Source organism: Silene latifolia, chromosome Y (genome assembly GCF_048544455.1).
Source record: "Silene latifolia isolate original U9 population chromosome Y, ASM4854445v1, whole genome shotgun sequence".
In the NCBI taxonomy this organism is placed as follows: Eukaryota; Viridiplantae; Streptophyta; class Magnoliopsida; order Caryophyllales; family Caryophyllaceae; genus Silene; species Silene latifolia.
Genome location: NC_133538.1, coordinates 268,624,316 through 268,631,476, shown reverse-complemented (window position 1 = coordinate 268,631,476; position 7,161 = coordinate 268,624,316). Strand labels below are relative to the sequence as shown.

Below are 7,161 nucleotides of genomic sequence, written 5' to 3'. Positions count from 1 at the left end.
GTAGGACTGGTAGTAGTAGTGGGAGTAGGGGTCGGATCGGGAGTAGCCGTGGAAGGCTGGGCACCCCCTTGAAGGTGTAGACCCCTCTCCGGTCTCAAGACGCCGCTTCTTGGCGGCGGGTGCAGCAGGAGTAGGTCTGGGTGGAAGGAGAAGGTGAGGTAGTGGTGGCAGACGGGCGCCCCTACCAACAGTAGGAAGGGGCTCCAGACGAGGGAGAGTGTCACAAGGTAAGTCTACAGACAAGGAGCCGTCAATCTTCCAAGTCTAGTAGTCCTGGGTCGCCCAATGCCGAGAAAGCATGGCGTCCAGACTCAGTAGCCTCTCTCCCTCGAGGTACTGCAGGTCACGAGGCCAAACGGGGAAAAGGCGACGGGCAAGAATGGTGGCTATGCCACCGCAGGCAATGGTTCCCGTCTCCTTCTTCCCTTGGCTTAGAAGGTACTGGGCGGTCAAATAAGCGATGTTGAGGGTAAAAGGACCCTCGCAGTCGATGTTTAGGTAACCGCCGAGGATGGAGAGCTTGGTGTTGGTCATGTTGTTCGGCTCCTTTCGGCCGAAAATAGTGCTCCCCATCAGTCTAAGGAAACAACAGACAGGGGGAAGGTGGACCTGATGGAGCTTCCGCTCCCTGAAGGTGGTCTGGGCCAAGCACCGCCAAAGCTGACGGTAGACCTTCCTCGGTGCAGCAGTCAGGCCCGTAGAGGAAAGGTCAAGTAACCTAAAAAATCCCCTAGTGTCATCGGAAAGGTCCGATTAAACAACCGGAAGGACACTGAAGAGCTATCGGGGTCACCTTCGTGTGCCCCGGGGGAGAAGGTAAAAGAGCTGAGAAACTCGAGGCTCAGCTCTAAAAAGGTACGGCCGCTCATAGTGATGAGCTCAGCCATCCCCGTGCCCCGTAGTAAGTCACAAACCGACTCGTAGATACCGAGTCTCTCAAGTGCCGATTTCTCTAGAAATCAGGAAGGTACATGCACACAGCGAAGCATGTTATAGAATTTCTTACGATGTAAGGCGTTAACGAAAAGTACCTGCGGGTAGTCTGGGTGAGGGTCGAGGGAAGTGTCACCTCAGACCGTGACTGTGCCAGAAGTAGAAGCAGCAGCAGCTGTAGAAGTGCTAGGAGCGGAAGTAGAGGTGACTGGAGCTGGCGTAGCCCGGGACTTTCTACGACCTCGGCCTCTGGAACTCAAAGTAGAAGCCCGTGCAGCGATGGTGTGAGCAACCAGGGCTGCTCTGAAGGCAGCTACGACTGCTGGCGTGTACGCCACTGGTGTAAAAGTAGAGGCTGGTGCAGAGGTAGTGGCTGCTGTGGTCACCACTGAAGAGGGACTAGCAGCAGTGGTGGTGACCGTAGAAGAAGTGGCAACCTGAACTGAGCTAGTAGCTGAGCCAGCTGGAGCAAAAACTGTCCCTGCAGCTGAAACTAGGAACACTGGGGCTGCGGTAGTCACTAAAGTGGAGGCAGTGGGAACAGCAGGGGCCACTGTCTCAGACAAAGACGGACTAGGGGATGAACTAGTAGAGGGTAAAGAACTAGAATCCATCCTGTAAACAAAGGGTAAGGGGTATGATAAGAAAACAATGGCTAACAGAGGCTAAAACAAAGAGAAATCAAATGTTAAACCATAAAAACTCCCCTACCAGTCGAAAATTTCCGACCTACAGCACATAATTCCCAACAAATTCCCAACAATTTCTCAAACAAAATCGAAAAGCAGCATGTAAATGGTGATAAGGTGGGCATAACAGTCAACAACAATAGCATGTAAACAACACTGATGTTAATTAGGTCAAGAAAGCATGCAAACCCGTTTGACAGTCAAGAATTTCGACTGAACAGCCCTAATCGCGAAAATTCGCGCAAGATTTGAATAGAAGCATGTTAAGCATCGACGGGGTGCGGTAACAGTCTACAATCAGCAGCAATGTCGTAACAAAGATGCTAGCTAGACAAATTACAGCAGCAATAACCAAAGTGACAGTCGAAAATCTCGACTGTCCTGAACCCATATAAAAAAAATCATGTAAAAAAAAAAAAGAATTAAGCATGCAACAGCAGTGAGGAAGGGGAATTGATCACCAAACAAGACAAGTAAGGGCAACCAAAGGCAAGTAGAGTCAAAAAAATTCGACTAAAGCAAGATTTCGAACCCTAATTCCAATTTTTCTTCATAAATTTCAAAATAAACGAAATTAAAAAGCATAGTGGATGAAGGAATCGCTTACTTGATGATAGAAATCCTACAAAAGCAATTAATCTTCAAATAAACAAGCACAAGAAGCGATTTTTCGAACTAAAAACCGCAAACCCTAACCCTTCTTTAAAACCGTGAAAACGAGCACAATCAAGGGGGAAATTAAGGGGCTTTGAAAGATTAAAATGCAAACACCAGATTGTAGGAGGCGGATTTGGTGATTTGGGCAAGAAAATGGGGATTTGGGGGTTATTTGATCGTAATTAGGGGAGTGTTAGACGAAAATTAGGGAAACAATGAAATTAGAAGTAAAAAGAAAGAGTTTAAAGTAAAAGCTCCCTGCGTCCTGTTTATTTCACTCGATCGAGTGGTTTTAAACCACTCGATCGAGCACTTTGATGCTCCATCTACCCGATCGAGTAGAAATCTACTCGATCGAGAAATCCCCTTTATTACTTTACTCGATCGACTAGAAAAAGTGCTCGATCGACTATATTTTCACTCGATCGAGTACATAAAGTACTCAATCGAGCTGTTTCCTCACGTAAGCTCTTGAGTTTCGTCAATTCTACCCTTGGAATGCGTAAATCTTCCCCAAACCTGCATAAAAATACGTGCAAAAATATCCCAAAATACCAAATACGCATGAGAACAGTCTATAGTCTTAAATCTACGCTAAAAGCAGTCTATAACCTAATTGTCCTAATTAAAAGCAATAAAATAAATTCAACGGAAAATCAAAAGTTATCTATTACAAAGTGTTACACGGGGCATTTCCCCGTTTAATTCCCAATGCAATTCAGTAGCCCCTTGAAGGACTCCTGAATGGAGGACGTCACTTCAGCAACATTGACTATCCTCTTCAACTTCCATGAGCATTAATTATCATTTGAAACGGTAGGAGGGGAGTAGTTCACATCCATATAAGCACGAACTTTCCTCGTCCTTGCTCCTCTATCACCGGCTGTAGCGTCACCATCTCCAATTTGATTGATAGTAATTGCACCATGCCCCTTGACAGCTCCTCCATTGCTTTCATCTGTACCTACAGCAAAGAAAACAGACGAACTTTCCTCCTTTTTGCTCTCAGTCTGAGGCGGAGGGGTAACAATTGCAGCACAATACTCCAAATTTTCATCTGGAGTGTCAATAGAAGAGAGGACATTGCAAGGCTGAGCTTGCATGGGAGCCCTCCGGGACTTAGACTGATGAAAAATCAGCTCCTCGTCCCCTACCTGAAAGGTCAACGTCTTTCCCCCGACGTCTATAACTGCACGGGCAGTGGACAAAAATGGTCTCCCTAAAATAATAGGGGTGTGTGCATCTTCGGGGATGTCTAAGACAACGAAATCAACGGCAATAAAGAACCTCCCGATCGTCACAGGTACGTGTTCTACTATGCCTAATGGCCGTGATATACTACGGTCGGCCATCTGGACTGTCATGTTAGTGCAACTCAGCTTTGTCAAACCAAGTCTCTTAGCTAGAGACAGCGGTAAGACACTTACGCTAGCGCCTAAATCGCATAGCGCATTATCAATCAAATAGTTACCGATATGACACAGAATTGAAAAACTACCGGAGTCTGACTTCTTAGGAGGTAACTTATTTTGAAATAGTGCTGACCCCACCTCAGTCAAAGCTACGGTCTCACTATCACTAATACTCCTCTTACGCGATATAATTTCTTTCATAAACTTAAGATAAGAGGGTACCTTTGTCGCAGGCTTTCGAAATAGCACAGTGACTTCCAAGCTTTTCAGAAGTTCGACAAATTTGCCGAATTGTTGATTGGCCTTAGTATTCTGCAACCGCCTCGGGAAGGGAACCGTGATAGGTATCTCGAGTCCCTTGTTTCTCTCTTCCAATGTATCTTCCGGAACAATTTATGTATCCTTTAGACGCTTCTTACCTCTCGAACGAGGTCTTTCCGGTGATTTATCGCTTAAACGAGCACTAACACGCTCTCAAATAAGCTTCCCGTCATCGAAACTACTTGATCGACCAATATACCCATTCGATTGAGTAGAATCTTCATCAATACAACTCGATCGAGTAGTTTTTTCACTCGATCGAGCAACTCCATTTTGCTCATCACTCGATCGAGTAGAAAAACTACTCGATCGACCATTCTGCCTTTCCTGTTCACTCGATCGTCTTGTATTTTCACTCGATCGACCACTTTCGTCCCCAAATCTGCTCGATCGACCACCTAAAACCAGTCGATCGAGAACTTTCTTTGCCGTGAGCTCATTTTCTTCGCTAGAACACTGTTCACCATCAGTTACAGCTCTCCTCGGGTCTGATTTCTGCATTTCCGGTCCCTCATATGAACGACCGCTTCTCAGATTGATGAAATTTACCGTCTCGTGTGGATTCTTCTCATTTTGAGTCTGTAATTTACCCTGCTTTCTTGTGGACTGATTAGTGGCTAATTGGGCAACTTGAGTTTTAAGTGCCTTTATGGACGTATCTTTCTGTTGATCACTCAATTGCCACTGCTTCGTGAAGGCTTGCAACATAGACTTAAGCTCACCAATTTAACTCAACCCACCGGAAGATGATGCACCATGGTTAGGAGGAGTAAAAGAAGGGGGCTTTTTAAAGCCTTGTTGATTCTTGTGTGGAGGGACATAAGGCTGCTGATGGTGCAAAGGAGGAGTAGGATTGAGCACATTCTGACTAGTCCACCTCAGATTGGGATGGACTGCCCCTTGATTATTGTAATAGGAACCCCCTCCTTGCCTATATTGCTGAAAGGCAAGGACCTGTTCCTTCTCTACAAGACAGCCAACAGCAGTGTGGCCATCATTACTCCCACATCTTTCACATGAAACGGTCTCTCCCCTAGTAAGAACATGTACCGTCTAAGGCTCCCCAACAACTTGTAATTCCAACTTGTCGAACCTAGCATTCATGGTCTCCAGCTGAGCAAAAACCTGGTTATCAACTGCATGAACTGTCCTAATCCCATCCCTCGGGTTACCATATTCAGCACTGTGATTCGCCATCTCTTCAATAATGGACCATCCCTTATCATCATCTGTATTCACCTGAAATCTTCCACTAGATGCCACATCAAGTATGGCTCTCTGGTCGTCATATATCCCATTGTAGAACTGATTAGCTAGAAACCATGGGTCCAAACCATGGTGAGGGATAGACCTCACCAACTTCTTGAATCGTGACCATGCTTCATAGAAACTTTCATCGGGAGCCTGTCTGAAACTAGTGATCTTGGCCCTCAGCAAATTGGTGCGTTGTGGAGGGAAATATCTCTTGTAAAATGCAAGAGCAAGAGACTCCCAATCTGTAACCCCAGCAGCTGTGCAGTCCAAGTCAGTCAGCCAATCCCGGGCTAAATCAGCTAAAGAGAAAGGAAATAGAACTTCCTTAATCTTGTCCTGAGTTACTCCCTTAGTGGCGGGGATAGTAGAACAGTAATCAGTAAAGGTCTCCATATGCTTCCTCGGATCTTCACCTGCCACACCTCTATAGATATTCCTCTCCACCAGATTGATATAAGAAGGACGGATATCGAATGTATTACCATCCTCAGTCTGGAGATTGAAACCCTTCGGAATAGAGGATGCTTTAGGCACTGAATGACTGGAAAGCTTTGGCATCTTTACTGTAGAAATCGGACTGTCTTCCGCGAAAGGAGAATGATCTAGCTCTGGCTCGAAAGTACTCAAGTCTTCCTTTCGTTATTTCCTTAGCAGACGGAGTCTATGCTTGAATAATCTCTCCGGTTCTAAATCAGCTAAAACTAATTCAAACCTGTCTGACCTGGGCATAAACAACACTGAAAGAAACTAAAAAGAACGGCCTCAAGGAATGAAAATTCCCTGAGACATATAAAATAAACGGAACAACAACAAATAGGACAATTTCCTCCCCGGCAACGGCGCCAAAATTGGACACGTCTATCGTATACCTGTAAAAAATAAACTAACTCAACTAACTATATAGCTAGGGAAGTCAGGTCGATCTCCGCAGGGAGGCAAGATATTTGTAGAAGTCCGTCTATTTGGTCAAAAATGGGAGGTGGGGGAGTTGTTTGATTTGTTATCTAAACTACGAGATTTAAAGGAAAGAGGAATAAAGGGTAAGAGCAATAAAAGCAGAGAAAAAGGATAAAACTATCAGATAGAGAGGGACATGTCAGGATTTCGGTTCACTACGGTAGTCCAGTGACTCAGCTGTAAATGACTAAGACGAATTAATGTAAGACGGATGTTGAAAGGTCCTTTCGATCCACTTTGTATCCTAAAATACCACTAACTTAACGTTCATTCTCCTCAAGGTAGTCTACTGTTCATAGCAGACCTATTTAGTCCAATCTTTCGATCTAGGATTAATTTTAGCCAGATTAAAGGTTAACTCAGAAGTGTGCACTCAACTATGTTGAATAAATACAGTTAAATTGCTATGGTGACAGAGTCTAGTAATTATTTCATTTGTTTCATTTACTACATCGTCCCAATCCTACCGCAGATCCCCTAATTCAAACATGAAAAGGGTTTAGCTACTCATGTCGCTAATTAAACTAACAGCAGATAAAATTCCAGCAGTAAACATAATGAAATAAACAATAAATTGCATAAAAGTAAATTAGGGCAGAAGAATAAATGTAACGAAACGAAGAATTAAAGCAACAAGAGATTAATTATTAATAAGAGAAGAGAAAGAATTACAATCAATGCGACTCCGGTGTAAAGAACACAAAATCCAAGCGAAAGTAATCCCAAAATAAAGTTACAGTAGAGAGGAATGAAGTACGCAGTAAAAGTTTGATAATTGAAAAGTAGATAAAAAAAGATGTTAATAACCTAGTTAACGTAGGTTTTAAATAGTAAAGTACTTAAGTTTTGCGAAATTAAACAACACATGGGCTGTTTAAAGCCCATAATCAGCGAAACAACTCGATCGAGTGGATTAAAACCACTCGATCGAGCAAACA

At 44.1% G+C, this 7,161-nt stretch overlaps 1 non-coding gene across 1 annotated transcript; it reads left to right on the top strand.

The window, feature by feature from the left end:
- The first annotated feature begins 5,342 nt into the window (after nucleotides 1-5,342).
- Nucleotides 5,343-5,449, top strand: LOC141635596 (small nucleolar RNA R71). Its single transcript, XR_012540272.1, has one exon. It is a non-coding gene; the product is annotated as a small nucleolar RNA R71 (small nucleolar RNA).
- Nucleotides 5,450-7,161: the final 1,712 nt, after the last annotated feature.